This window comes from Rutidosis leptorrhynchoides, chromosome 9 (assembly GCF_046630445.1).
Source record: "Rutidosis leptorrhynchoides isolate AG116_Rl617_1_P2 chromosome 9, CSIRO_AGI_Rlap_v1, whole genome shotgun sequence".
Classification (NCBI taxonomy): domain Eukaryota; kingdom Viridiplantae; phylum Streptophyta; class Magnoliopsida; order Asterales; family Asteraceae; genus Rutidosis; species Rutidosis leptorrhynchoides.
The window spans coordinates 263,132,913-263,147,969 of record NC_092341.1 but is presented as its reverse complement, the minus strand read 5'-3'; the positions used below and the strand labels follow the sequence as shown (position 1 = coordinate 263,147,969).

General features: G+C 32.1%; 2 long non-coding RNA genes across 2 annotated transcripts; both read right to left on the bottom strand.

The window, feature by feature from the left end:
• Positions 1-5,324: 5,324 nt before the first annotated feature.
• On the bottom strand, positions 5,325-6,349 carry LOC139865892 (uncharacterized). The gene is made up of 3 exons (XR_011765151.1): positions 6,229-6,349; positions 5,564-5,899; positions 5,325-5,422 (listed from the first exon to the last, which is right to left on the bottom strand). It is a non-coding gene; the product is annotated as an uncharacterized lncRNA (long non-coding RNA).
• A 1,172-nt stretch (positions 6,350-7,521) lies between these two features.
• On the bottom strand, positions 7,522-8,435 carry LOC139866295 (uncharacterized). The gene is made up of 3 exons (XR_011765358.1): positions 8,384-8,435; positions 8,160-8,289; positions 7,522-7,661 (listed from the first exon to the last, which is right to left on the bottom strand). It is a non-coding gene; the product is annotated as an uncharacterized lncRNA (long non-coding RNA).
• Between the last annotated feature and the right edge of the window lie 6,622 nt (positions 8,436-15,057).

Genomic DNA, 15,057 nt, shown 5'->3' with positions numbered 1-15,057 from the left:
GGGCGGTGTGAAGGTCAATTCCTCGCTTGTCTAATTCCTCTAAAACCGGGATACGACGACGTCTCGCTCTCCACACAAAAATTTCTATATTTTTCGGCACAAAGTTGTTCCGAAATGTCTCGATTCTGTTGTTACTAGCATATAAAGTTTTGAGATTAATAATATCCGTAAGTTTTTTGGTCGAGTAAGTACCATTTTGACAAAGTTTCCAAGTCCACGCGTCTTCACTATTTGGTTTGAAAGTAACCTGATCCAGCATCATTTTAAGTTCCGAAAGTTCCTTGGTCACCCTACCCCTTGGTTGTCTAGCCCATTCGCATGTCATGTTGCACTTTGTCCCATCCCACGAAAGCCTTTCACACACTTTTGAGTTTATGTTTTTCTCTAATCTCGCCAGCTTGTTGAATTTGACACTTAAGGCACCATCAGATAGCCACGGGTCATTCCAAAAGGAAGTGGAACAACCGTTACCAATTTTCTTGAAAAAAGAGCCCCTAAAATTTACGCCAAGAGAATCTATACATTCTCCCACACGAACAATATTTAGCCAAGTAGTATTATTAGTATGAGAAAAAGAAAAATTCCCCGAACCCATAAGACCCGATGCCCCATATATACTCGAGATGACTTTGAACCACAAAGAAGTAGTTTCGGTTTTAAACCTCCACCACCACTTGCCGATCAAAGCCAAATTTTTGTTTTTTAAAGACTCGAAATTGAGGCCACCGTCCTCGAAAGGAAGGATTACCTCATCCCATTTAACCCAAGCCATTTTTGACTCACTTCCCGACCCGCCCCAAAAAAAGACCTTCTTACACTCTCGAGTTTATTTATCACACATTGCGGAGCACGGAAGAGCGAGAAATAGTACAACGGTAAACTATTTAACACCGAATTTACAAGAGTCGAACGTCCACCAAATGACACCGCACGCGCCTTCCAATCCGATAACCTTTTCTCAAATTTATCGATAACCGGATTCCAATTACTATATTTACTCATTTTTGCACCGATCGGGAGCCCAAGATAAATGAACGGTAATGACCCGACTTTACAACCGAAGGTGGCTGCCATGTTTTCAACACTAGTTTTATCCACTCCAATCCCGAATAAATTACTTTTATTATAATTTACTTTCAATCCCGATGTTAACTCAAAACACTTGAGGAGTGACATAAGATTATCAATATTTTCCTTCTTCCAAGTCCCGAAAAAATGGTGTCGTCGGCATATTGAAGATGAGACACAATTACTTTATCTTTGCCGACATGGACTCCATCAAAAAGGCTGTTCCTGACTGCAGCTTTTACAAGAAAGTTGAGTCCCTCCGCCGCTAGGATAAACAAGAAAGGTGATAACGGGTCTCCTTGACGTACTCCCCGACCAATTTTGAACTCTTTAGTGGGTGAGCCGTTAACGAGAACCGATATACTCGCAGATTTTAGGCACTCGAGAATCCAATTTTTCCATTTCGAACCAAAACCCATAAAACCCATTATTTCTATCAAAAAATCCCAACTCAAACAATCAAATGCCTTCTCAAAATCTGCTTTAAACACGAAACTTTTCAATTTCTTTTTCTTTAGGAAATCAATCGTCTCATTAGCGATCAAGGCTCCATCAATAATATTCCTACCTTTTAAAAATCAACTTTGTTCATAACCCACGAGTTTAGAAGCCACTCTTCTAAGACGGTTTAAAAGAAGTTTCGACACAATTTTATAGAAACTCCCAATGAGACTTATTTGCCGATAATCGTTAAGAAGAATCGGGTCCAATTTTTTTGGAACTAAAGTGATGAACGACGCATTACATCCGGCCGAAATACTCCCTTTTAGCCAAAAGTCAGAAATAGCTTCAACTAGGTCGACTTTAATAACATCCCAGAATTTTTTGAAAAACCTAAGGTTGAAGCCATCCGGGCCGGGCGCCTTAGAGCTACCGCAATCTTTAACAGCTGACCAAATTTCTGATTCACTGAATTTATCCTCGAGCATCTCTATATCTTCCTGCTGTAGTTGACCACTTCTTAGATCAGAAACATCGAAGTTGGACATCATGGGTCTGATGGAATTTCTAGCCATAAAAATCTTTTCAAAGTGTCTAAAAACTTCATTCTTTACTTCAGCCGGGTTTTCGTTCCACACCCCATTTAGGTATAAACCACGGATATTATATTTGTTGTAGCGTCGACGAATGGAGGCGTGAAAATATTTGGAGTTTTTGTCGCCTTCTAAAATCCACAGGGACCGAGCCTTCTGTTTGAGCATATTCGCTTTAATTCTTTCTTTCTTAATCCACTTTCTTCTACACTCCAACCATTCAAGGCGTTCGTTGTCGTTTAGAACTTGAGCTTCTGCCTTTAATTCCCAGGATGTAGCCTCTTTTTTTAACTCACTGATTTCGCAATCAAGCTTGCCAAAAGAGCTGTGACTCCGTGCCTTTAACGCACTTTTGACATTTTTCATTTTGTCTCTAAAAATACAATCTTTTTTTATAGCTTTTCACCGGAACCAACCAAGCTTCTCGAACTTTTTCTTATATTCAAAAGCCATTCATCGAAAATTTTAAAAGGTTTGGGACCATAATAAATTAGCTTGTCACGAAGTATAAGCGGGCAATGGTCCGATAAGTTTCTCTCTAATGCAATGACGGAAAGGTCATCCCAAAGTTGAGAAAATTTATCGTTCACAATAAATCTATCTATTTTACTGAATTTTGTGCCATCGTCACTAATACGAGTAAACTTCTTTCCACTAAGCGGTATCTCAAACAAACCATTTCGCTTGATGAATTCATTGAACCTCGTTGCTCGACTTTTGCGAAATTGACAATTTAATCGATCCTCCATGGCTCTGACTTCATTAAAGTCTCCACACAAAATCCATGCTGACTGGCTGTCCCTCATAATTGCATCCAAACTTTCCCAAAATAATTTTTTGCTTGAGTCCTCGTGAGGACCGTACACATTCACGATGATTACCTCTTGATCAGAGTGTTTCCAATGACCCTTAATAGCTAGAAAGAACTCATTACCTACCGCATTAATAGCCTCGAAGCTACTAGTATCCCAAATCAGAAGCATCCCACCCGAATTACCCACAACCTCCCTTTGAATGCAACCAAAATCATTATTACCCCATAACGCACCTACCCAAAAATCATTAACAGTCTTGCACTTTGTTTCCTGAAACGCAGCTATACAAGGCCTTTCTCGCGCACAAATACTTTTAACTCACCCGAATTTACCCCTTACCCCAAATCCACGAACATTTAATGATAGTATCTTCATGAGTAAACAAACTTTAACGAAAGGAAGCAAGTAATTACCTACTAATGGGTTGCGTTAGGCCACCGCAAACCAATTTGCTCCCCATAAGCTCTCAATTTAACACTATCACCAGAATCTTCAGTTGAATTGATTCTAGATTTGGACCTCTTACTCCCTTCAGCTGCAACCCTAATTTTGGATTTCATCCCACAGGTTTTAAACAATCTGATTTTGTCATTAGGGCAATTAGACACACTTCTAGCCATTTTCTTTAGTCGCATAATTCTGGAGGAGGCTCGCCAATTTCCCACTGTATCCCAGTAACAGTCGTTGCAGCAAGATACCTCCACATAACTCGAACATGGAGCTTCAGTCGATATCTTGTGACGTTTTTTATTTTTTAATTTCGGCTCCTGCTTGTTACTTTTAATTATTGGGTCTTTTTCACAACTTTCATCCACATTAGAACTGGTGTTGACAGAATGAGGCCCAGGCCCACCCTCATACAATTTATTATTTTCATGTAGGCCTTGCTCATCTAGTTTGCTCTTGTTATTGGGCTCATACGGCCCATCTGTCTTGTTTTGCCCAATTGATTTCCCTTCATTTTGCCTTCCGTCGATCTGTTTGGTATTTTTGGGACTCAAATTTAATGATTGTCTTTTGGCATGCCTCTCACCTTGGCCGTTACTCTTGGAACAAGGGCTACAAACAGATCGACTTACGGCGGAGCTTGAGTTTAGTTAGCGTTTCTTAGAACTCTGTAGTTTGTCTCTTGTTGTTTGTTTTCGAGCCCTGTCCGAGATTGTATCTTGTATTTCTTTTTCACTTTTCGAGAAAAAGATTTTGTTATTCAAAGTTTTCGTTTTTTCGCCAAAAAAAAATAATAAAAAAATGGCAATTGAAGAAAAATCCTTCAACAATCCCCAATTTAATAATCCAGAGCTTGATTTAATATTGGTGTATGCGTAGACCGTTTTTTTTTCTTTTCTTTTCTTTTTGCACTTGGTTGCTTTGTCTTCGTCTTAAGTATAGCAAGTAAAGTTCATATTTCAAGTCAACTAATAATTAATAATTATTTTATAAAAATTAATAAGCTATTAATATTTAATAATAATAATAATACTATACTAATAATATATATATATATATATATATATATATATATATATATATATATATATATATATATATATATATATATATATATATATATATATATATATATATATATATATATATATATATATATATATATATACTAGTGGAGGACCCGCGAATTCGCGGGATTTTTTGAGGGATGAATCACAATTATCTTCTATGCATCATTATATTTTACATAGTATTTGTTCAGTTTATTATAAAGCGATACAGTTATAGTGTTACATGACTTATAATCGATACATATACAAACATTCATGGAACAATATGTATCTTTTTACTACATAGCAATAAAAAGATTGAAGTCGCTAAAGATGGCAATCACTTACATACATATAGAAAATGTTAAGATAACATAAGTACAATAGCTTTAATAGCCCGTGCGTTGCACAGTGGCTATAAAGAGTTAGCATAGTAGTACGCTAATATCCGTACATATTGTATGTATGTGTTATACATTAAGTACATGTTGTATCTGTTACTAACAATATGTTAAATCACGCATGTTTCATCTACATGGTTAATGATAAAAGAAGACGATCAAATACATGTAAACGTTATGTTAAGTCACGCATGTTACATCTACATACTAAATTTTATAAAAATAATGCAGATGTTAAATGAACATCAAAGGCCAAGTGTTTGCACGATTTGTATATATGTACCTTATTTGTAAAGATGTAAAAAGATAAATATATAAATCATTATTACAATTTGATCTCACTGCTGACCATTATAAGTGTTCAAATTAGAATACCATATTATTCAAATAACATGTTATAACATTTAACAAAAAAAAAAAAAAAAAAAAAAAAACAGGGATTAAACAGATAAATAAAAGGCTTTTCACCGAGTTGTGAAATGGCCAATACAAATGAGCCCATGAGCTGATAATACAATCAGAGCTTTTATGCTTACAAACAAAGCTAAAGCATTTTTCTAGGCCAACAAACTACCACTATGGCGTACAAAATTAAACCACAAAAATACCTACAAAATAAACTAAAATCGCCATGAATACAACACCATAAAATAGAAACAAAGGCTGTAAAGACTGACCATATGTAAAACTGATGAGTCGCACATACTTTAGCCAAAGTGACAATATTACTCCTATTTTTAAAATTTTACTTGTGGTTGAGAGTACGTGTTTGCATCCATCATGGAAGATTTGAAGGTCCGGCTTCATGATTCCAAGCATGACCCATATTGTCATCATAAACAGTTCTAGGCATCTCAAAGTTGCAATTCGTTGCATTAATCCAGGAACCCTCGCATAGTCGTTGATGATGTGTCAGTCCTCATTTATTTTCTTTTATTTTGGTTGTGCAAAATTGATATTACCGTTCGGATGAAACGGGAATTGGTCATTAAATTCTGGTCTCAAGTTCGATGTACTATACAGTTCAGCTAAACCACCATCTTGTGTTGTGAGGTTGACTTTTCCAGATCCATCCATTTCTAGATCTTTGATAGAACCAAACAAACCAGAATAGTTCAGAATGGGAACCCGGAACATTCCCCATCTCTTAAATATAAACTATAAGTTTATTATATTCCCAATAAATAATGGAGGTCACAAAGTTTGACTTTGACCAAGTATTCGGAAACTCGGGGATTACTCGTATTCGACAACTCGGGGAATGATAGGATGTTGACAAAGTTTGACTTTGACCAATTTTAATTGTTTTTTCGAGTAATCCCGAGTTTGGCTGATTTTGACAGCGTTTTGACCGAGTTTGACCAAAGTTGTAATACGATACGTGGTAAGAGATTCAAGGTAGGAGTCCACTAACCTTGTAGGCATGTAATTTCTCTGGTAAGATATAATTTTGATTTTCGTTATTTGGAAGCTGCCATGATAAGTTTTGATCGTCATGAGTATTGGTCATCATTAGTAGCAGTTGCAACCCGGAACTGTAATGTAACATTTTTTGTAAATCAATATATAATATATGATTGACGAAGGCAATTTGCATATTTACTTGTAATAAGAATAATTAACTTAAGAATAAATGTAACAAAATGGTCATATAGGTAGGTTAAAAGTCCACCAAAATGTACTTCTGTACATAAAATCTTTTTGAAAAAGTTAAATCATTTATTCAAAACAATTAAAATAATTTGGAACTGATACAGATTTTATAGTGATGGTAGTTATTTATAACGACTTAAAAATTTTGGGCTGAAGTTTTTCGAACCTCAACCCAGTTTAACACCTCTATCAAATATGTTGCCAGGGCCAAACAGGGTGGTTCCCAAGGTGGTTCCCATCTGATTAATATTCATGACTTCCTTTAGGTAGAAATGAGAAAGGATGGATATGATAGCAAGGGGAAAACTTTGAAAAAATGTTGCCTGGGCCACTAACAAATCGAACTGAAAACCATTAACAAATTTTCAAACCACAAGATCAGTTCTACCACCTTAATTAGATCCAATAGCCTATTATAAAAGATAGAAATTTTGAAAAAAAAAACTCATACCGCGTACTTCATATCAACAATGTAAGGAAAAATAAAAACTAAATACAGACAAGATAAATTAGTTAAAACAAAATACTTACTTTTAAAACTGTTAGTATGTCCTTTTGACCCGCCCATCTTGCAGCGTTCAGAAGTTTCCAAATATATGAAAAAACTCAATTTCGGTGACATAAAATATTTGTCATTTCAAAGTGAATTCACAACTTTGATTTTGTTAAGTTAATACACGAAAGAAGAAACAAATTACCTCATGAACATGGATGTAAACCACCGTATCATTGTTGCATCTACTTCTATTCATTTGATCCTTTATCATCCGCATCACATCATTTTAAATACTTAAAATCTCATATTTATCATCCAACTTGAAGTAAGCATGACAAAAAGTTCATGGTCTGGACCTGCAACAGGATAAATGTGTTCTGAGGGTAGCTAAAATGTACATTAAGTCAGATTTCTACCATTGACAAACAAATAATAACAGGTTTGTAATAAAGACACGGTTCTACCACCATGTCTGGCATCAATATAGGTGATTGACCTTCCTTCATCAATATAGGTGATTGACCTTCCTTCAGATTTCTACCATTGACAAACAAAATGTACATTAAGTCAGATCTCTACCATTGACAAACAAATAATAACAGGTTTGTAATAAAGACACGGTTCTACCACCATGTCTGGCATCAATATAGGTGATTGACCTTCCTTCATTTTTCCACGCCGACCCATTTTGACCTGCACTGAAATACATGAAAAAATCATCTGCTTTCACCAGGACTAATATATGAATGTCGAATTCCCCAACTCATCTATTGTTCCAGACTATTTTCTTTTGAACTTTTTTGGTTAATGTTAATCTATTTGTTCACTGTATTGCAGGTAAAGATATTTTGCCATAGTACTACCTGTGATTTACGAAACATGGGTACTTTTAAAGACGAACCTTATTGCACTATTACAGTATGCGATTTAGATTTAGATGTAGGAATGATGAATTAATATTATTCTTTTAAACGAACTTTGTATTCATATTTGACTTTTCAAGTAACCGATTTTTAGAAAAGCACAATAAGTAATCGTATATTATTATCATCAATATTAAAACAAACACATTAGAATTGGTTCTACTTTTGGTTATTATAGAGATGACAATTAGTTTATGTCATTATGAGAGAGTAAATCACAAAATTGGTGATACTGAAAACATGTACCAATGTAGCGGTAGTAACATCCCATACCTGGACCTCGGAATTGTTAAAGCCTACAGCAATGCGTCTTCCATCAGGTGCCCACTTGACACTGGTAATTGTGGCATACCTTTCTTCACTTAAAAGTTTTTCTTCTTTTGTTTCTCCCTATTTTTAATCCCTATAACGTAACAATATTAAGTCGGGTTGACAATATTAATACTCAAAACCTTCACTTGACAGATACAAAAAATAGTCAAAAGGTTAAAACAAACTTAATGAACTTGATCTCCTCCAATTTTAGGTCTTCAACAGCAACAAAACCTGAAGTAGAAAGTGAATTTTGCTTTACCTCTGACACTGAAGGTAGTTGCAATAAGCCATAACCCATGCCTAACTTTCCGATTTCTAAGTCTTCCCATCTTATAATATAGAACAGATGGCTAAAAATGAGACGACCCGTCCTAATCCATAAGGACGAATACAACAACATATGATTACATTGCGAGGTATTTGACCTCTATATGATACATTTTACAAACATTGCATTTATTTTTAAAGACAAACTTTCATTATATCGAAAGTTGATAGGCATGCATTCCATTTCGTAATATCCAACTATAAATGACCTAATCTGTCATTTGCTTAATCATAATCTTTAATGAACTTAACGACTTGAATGCAACGGCTTTTGAAATATGCCATGAATGACTCCAAGTAATATCTTTAAAATGAGCAAATGCATAGCGGAAGATTTCTTTCAATCCTAAGAATAAACATGCTTTAAAGTGTCAACTAAAAGGTTGGTGGGGTCATTAGTTTATCATCAATATTCATTTCCATCATTTTTTAATAGACCACAAGATTTCATAATTTCATTTCTCATAAACATCATGCATGCATATAGCCATCTGCATAAATATTATTCATATGGATTGAACACATGGTAACCGACATTAACCATAATGCATAGAATATCCCCACAGACATCGACGTCTGTATAATAATAATCTCGAAGTACTAAAGCCATCCATAAACATGAATGGGGGTTGTTAGGCCTAATAGATATATCTTTAGGATTCGCGTCAATTAGGGGTCATTTCCCTAATTCTTAGGTTACCAGACTTGAAGGGCGATATTCGATTTCGATAATCCAACCATATAATGTAATTTTCGAGTACTTGTGTCTATTTCGTAAAACATTTATAAAAACAGCGCATGTATTCTCAGTCCCAAAAATATATATTTCAAAAGCATTTAAAAAGTGAGCAAATGAAACTCACGATACTGTATTTCGTAGTAAAAATACATATGACGGCATTGAACAAGTGCAAGTTTGGCCTCGGATTCACGAACCTATATTAGTATATGTTGGTCAAATAAATGTCTAACAAGTTTGGTCAGGTCATAGTTTATCACAATCCTAATGCTCGAGATTATTATGCAAAAGTCAAAAATCATCTTATCCAAAAATGACTTCCAAAATCTACATATGTTTATTATATAACTTAAATATAACCGTTTTATATATTTAAATATATTTATCAGATTTTTTTAGAGTAAATAATATAAGTCATTTATTAATAAATAAAAATTTATATTTAAAATTTATATATGATAAAAATATACTTTTATATATATCTTAAGTAATGAAATTTATAAATTTCATTTAATATCATAGAAATATAGTGGTATGTATTATTTATGTAATTATATTACATGTGATAAAAATATCTTTGTATCACATATATATTTGGTAAAATAATATTGATAATAATAATAATAATGAGTAAAAGTTGTATTATTTTATAATAATAATAATTATTATTACTATAATTCTACTAATAATAATAACAATATTTATATTTACCAATGATGATTTTTAATTATAATAAAATGATAATTCTAATCATGATAATAATAACAATACTTTTTTATTATTAACAGTAATAATAATAATAGTTTATAAAAATAATAATTCTATTCAAAATGATAATTTTTAATAATAATAATTATACCAAAATAATAAAAATAATGATATTTTATAATAACGATGATATTTCTATTAAAATGATAATTTTAATAAAAATGATAGTTTTAATATTAATGATACTTTTAATAATAATAATAATGATAAAAATAATGAAAACGATATTTTTATCCAAATCAATATCATACAATATTTTAATTTCATCATGATACTTATACTCGTTATTTCCTAATCGATTTGTTTAATAGATTTTAGTCCTCTTTTAAATTGAATTCATAATAATGATAATGATAATAGTAATTATAATAATTAGATGATACTAATATTAGTTTTAATGATAATGATAATAATAATAATAATAAATATTATAATTATATTAATGATAATACTAATAATTATAATAATAATAATAATGATAATATTAATAATAACCTTAATGATAATAATGATAATAATAATAATAACAATAATTTTTTTTAATAATAATACTTAAATTAATAATAATTCAGTTGACCATATCTTTTAATCCGTTCATCGAAAACACACGATTCCTAAATGAAAAGTTATTGATTTTTCGCCAGCTTTCCAACGACATGCATATCATATACCTTATCCTAGTAGCATACGTAATAAATTCGTGATTCATCATAAACTATTTAACTACAAAATTAAGCATACACGCATGCATAATCATATATACTCGAGCACTAGTCAGGGATACACTATTAATATATAAAAGATAAGATATGAATGCTCACGTATCAATATTGTGATTCAATATTGCAGGAAAGTACGTAGACACAACGGAGATGATAAACACTAGTTTGACCTCACGAGCATACCCCCGAATCATACCCATAACCTCCATAGCTATAACCTATAATTTCCTTAGCTCTATCCCACTCGAAAAACCCGTTTTGAAATAACTTGCTCATGATCTCGTCGTAATATTTTATGTATAATACTAATAATAATAATATGATTAATAATAATTATATTAATCTTAATAATATATATATATATATATATATATATATATATATATATATATATATATATATATATATATATATATATATATATATATATATATATATATATATATATATATATATATATATCGCTAGATAGATGGATGAATGGAATGAATGAAAACTGAAAACATTCGACTTATAAAGGACTTGGCACACCTAACCCTCTCATGCACTCGCATGAGTTTGTGAGAGGGATCTCATGCGAGTGCATGAGTCCCAAATGCAGCTCATAATTGAATTAAACATGCTGCCGACACATGAATAAATATTATTTAATATATAATATATTTAATCTTTAGAATTTATTAAATATTATATTATATTCTCGTGCATACTTGATTTGTAATTTTAACACCGATGAATTGTACGTTGTCGCTCGACTTACATACCTGTTCCGGTTTTTCGAACGTCCTTTCGTACGCTTAGAAAACTTGTACTTTACGTTTCGCGACACGTACCTTTATCAATAATTAGACTTATTTCACCAATAATTATACTAATTGAAATGTAACTTATTCATTTGAGTGTTTTGGTCATTTGCTTCTTTAAATCGACATCTCGTTATATATACATATACATATATATATACATAATAGTATTATTTTAAATAAACGATTTATAGTTAAATTAATATTTAATCTTATCACATTGTAAAATATATATATACTTTTATTTCGAAATATAAATATTTATTTAATAATATTTTAATTTTAATTTTTCAAAACTAAATATATTTATGAATCATTTTTGTTAAAAGGTTAAAATAATAGAAATCTTTATATCATAAAACGTTTTAGAAAAGTAAAAATTATATATACACTTAATAGATTTCAAGTGTTTAAATTACGGTTTGTTGATGAAGCGTGGGATAAAGTCAAAAGGTTAAATAAACGCATGGAATCATTTTAACGTAAAATGTCTATTTACTTAACTTGTCGGTATACAACATCCAAGTTATTTACTCTCCACATTCTTACTTTCACATTAAATAAAATGGAAGTTAAAATAGTTATAATAACAAAGTCACGAGAAAATATTGTAAAACATGAATTGGAATTCAAACAGAAATCTCCACTAACCCTTGTCTAGTTATTGACACATTTGTTCTTACTTGTAAATTACTTTACCAATTATTCCGAATACCGTTAAAAAGAAAAGGTTTCCTAAATCAAAGTGGACCTCTCAACAGAGACCCGTATTAAATATCACAATGTATCTGATAATTTAATCATGTGATATTATCTTCTAATTCCATCGACAAACATATTGAAACAAATACGTGCATGTAAAGTATTATACATCTAATACTTATTAACGTTTTTAATTAATATAACTATATCTTTTATATATACATGTCTATACACATAAACGTTCGTGAATCGTGTTATAAAATATCTAGATTGTGTTATAAAATATCTAGATTGGATGTTAATTTTATTATTATTATATTTCTTGCATAGTAATATTTTATACTATAAATAGACATGTATGGTAACCATTTAAGGTGCACCATTTCTCTTGAAATATCAATATCAATATTTCTTCTCTCCTTCTTCTCTCTTTTTCTCTCTTTGTTCTTATAACCATTAAAGGTAGTTATAAGCCTACTGAATTATAACATAGTCAAAGGGTAATTGATTACATGAACACAGTTCCAAGTTTTTTGAGATTTCAACCTTACAGACTTTGCTTATCGTTTCAGAAACATATAAAGATCAAGTTTAAATTTGGTCAGAAATTTTTGAGTTGTCACAGTACCTACCCGTTAAAGAAATTTAGTCCCGAAATTTGATCGAGGTCGTCTTGGCTAACCATAAAAATGTTTTCATGACGAATATGAGTTGATAAATAGAGTTTTATCATCATTGAGTAATACAGATAAAACAATTTAATTACGCGAAGAGTATAAGTGAAGCTATCACAAAAGAGTGAAATGAGTAAATGCAGATTCGTTTTAACCAGTGACGTAGTCACGATTGATTTCCGAAATTTAAGGGATTTTAGAGGAAATCTTCGTAATAAGATTTGGTTCTTCGGTAATTAAGGAAATTGGAATCCTCTTTGGTTAAATGCGATGATCTGTCTCGATTGCTCTGCCTGGTATTTCACTATAAATCCACCCTCTTCGTTTCCTTATTTTCACATCTCATACCTTCTATTCTTTCTCCTTTGATTCATACTTTAAAGTATTCGTCAGTATGCTCCATCCAGTTCTGATCCTTGATCTTATTCTGACTATCACAACAATCATCCTTTTATTCCAACTTTCACCAGAGGAATCCGTTTATTTCTACTTTGCTCCTGTGGTAGTGATTTTCCTGATCCTTTCTTGCATCTTTCTTTCCATAATTATTGATATCTACGGTTAATGTTTTCTCCTATTTGCTGTGATTTATACTCCAATTTCTATTTTGGAGCTTCATTCTTTTGTTTTCTCTTCTTGCCATTAAGCACCGCATGTAATGGTCCAGAATTCGTAGATATGAATTTTGGAATGAACATGGTTATTGTTCTAAGAAGGAAATGGTAATGGCACGATCTTGATTCGTCAAATTACTAGTATATCTCGGAAAAGGCCGAATCATTAAGAAAAATATTTTCTTGATATGTTTAGAGGTTAAGTAGAATACAAGAGTCGTGTAACATGGCACATGATGACGTTAGGATCTGTGAATCATCACGTTCCATTTAGAAACTCAGCATGACTTACTATAATATAATCACATTGATCAAGTGTCATTATATTATACTAACTCATGCTTCAATTCCCAACACTACTTCAAAAATATTCATATTTTAAACTCGAAGGTTTCAGAATTTAGAAACTAAAATAGTTTCTTTTATGATGTAACACAGATAGCGTGAAGAGGTAAATGATTTCGGATAACAATAGTTATGAAGATATCTTCAGAAACATTGAAGATATTTATAATGAAAGATATGATGATATCTTAGAATATCTAAGATTAGAGGATGATGAAGAATATTTTCTGCAAGAGTTGAGAGTAAGGAGCAAGGTATTCGCTAAAGACTTCAGCAGAGACTGAATCATTTGGATTCTTTGAAGGCAGGTTTAGGCTTTGTGATTTGTCCACAACCTCCTTCAAGGTTTGCTCAATCCGTTTCCCAGTTCTAAACCTTCTCTTTTTCTGAGCTTTGCCAACATACTATTCTTTATCATCAAACTTTTAACTGTTAAGGTCGTTTACAGTTTTTGTTGCTTCATCAACATTTTTCAAAATTCGGAGAACTAGTTCGCAGTTTAGGGTGTTTTTCAGAAACTTCACATTCGAAGTATGTAAGTCTTGGAGATATACGTTATATGACTGTTGGCGTAGAATTGCTGCGAAATTCGAGAATAACGATTCAAGCTTTTTGGTATGGCAACTACCGTTACAAGATGCAGATGAGTACATGATAGAGTTTCAATGAATAAGTATCGTGATTTTTTTTCGGAGAGGCTTAAAGATCAATGAAGTTGTTGGTAAGTTTACTGCTAATGTGGCGAGACATAAAAGGTTCCCTGGTAATAATGATGAAAGGGTAATCATTATAATAAGACTCATTCGAATGAACAATTGAAGTTAGTTTGCTGGAGCTGTGAAAAACTGTCTATTTTGAAAAGGAGTTGAAAAGTTATTTTTGGTAATAAACGCCAAAGGATCTGACACGGATACATGTTAAACTATGACTTTGGTTTCGAGCGTTTTTCAGGTGCATGACTGTGGGTAACATGTGGTTGGATCATCATCTCGATTGTTCATTATTTGAAGTGTCTTCAGGAATTTCGAAGGGTTTGAACACAGATTGTAATCGTTAATATACCTGTGATGTTATAGAATTTTGAATGATACGAATATTTTTATGAGTTTTATAAATAGAAGTGACGTTTTATCACAGTTTTGAAGTCAAAGTATAGCTTTGA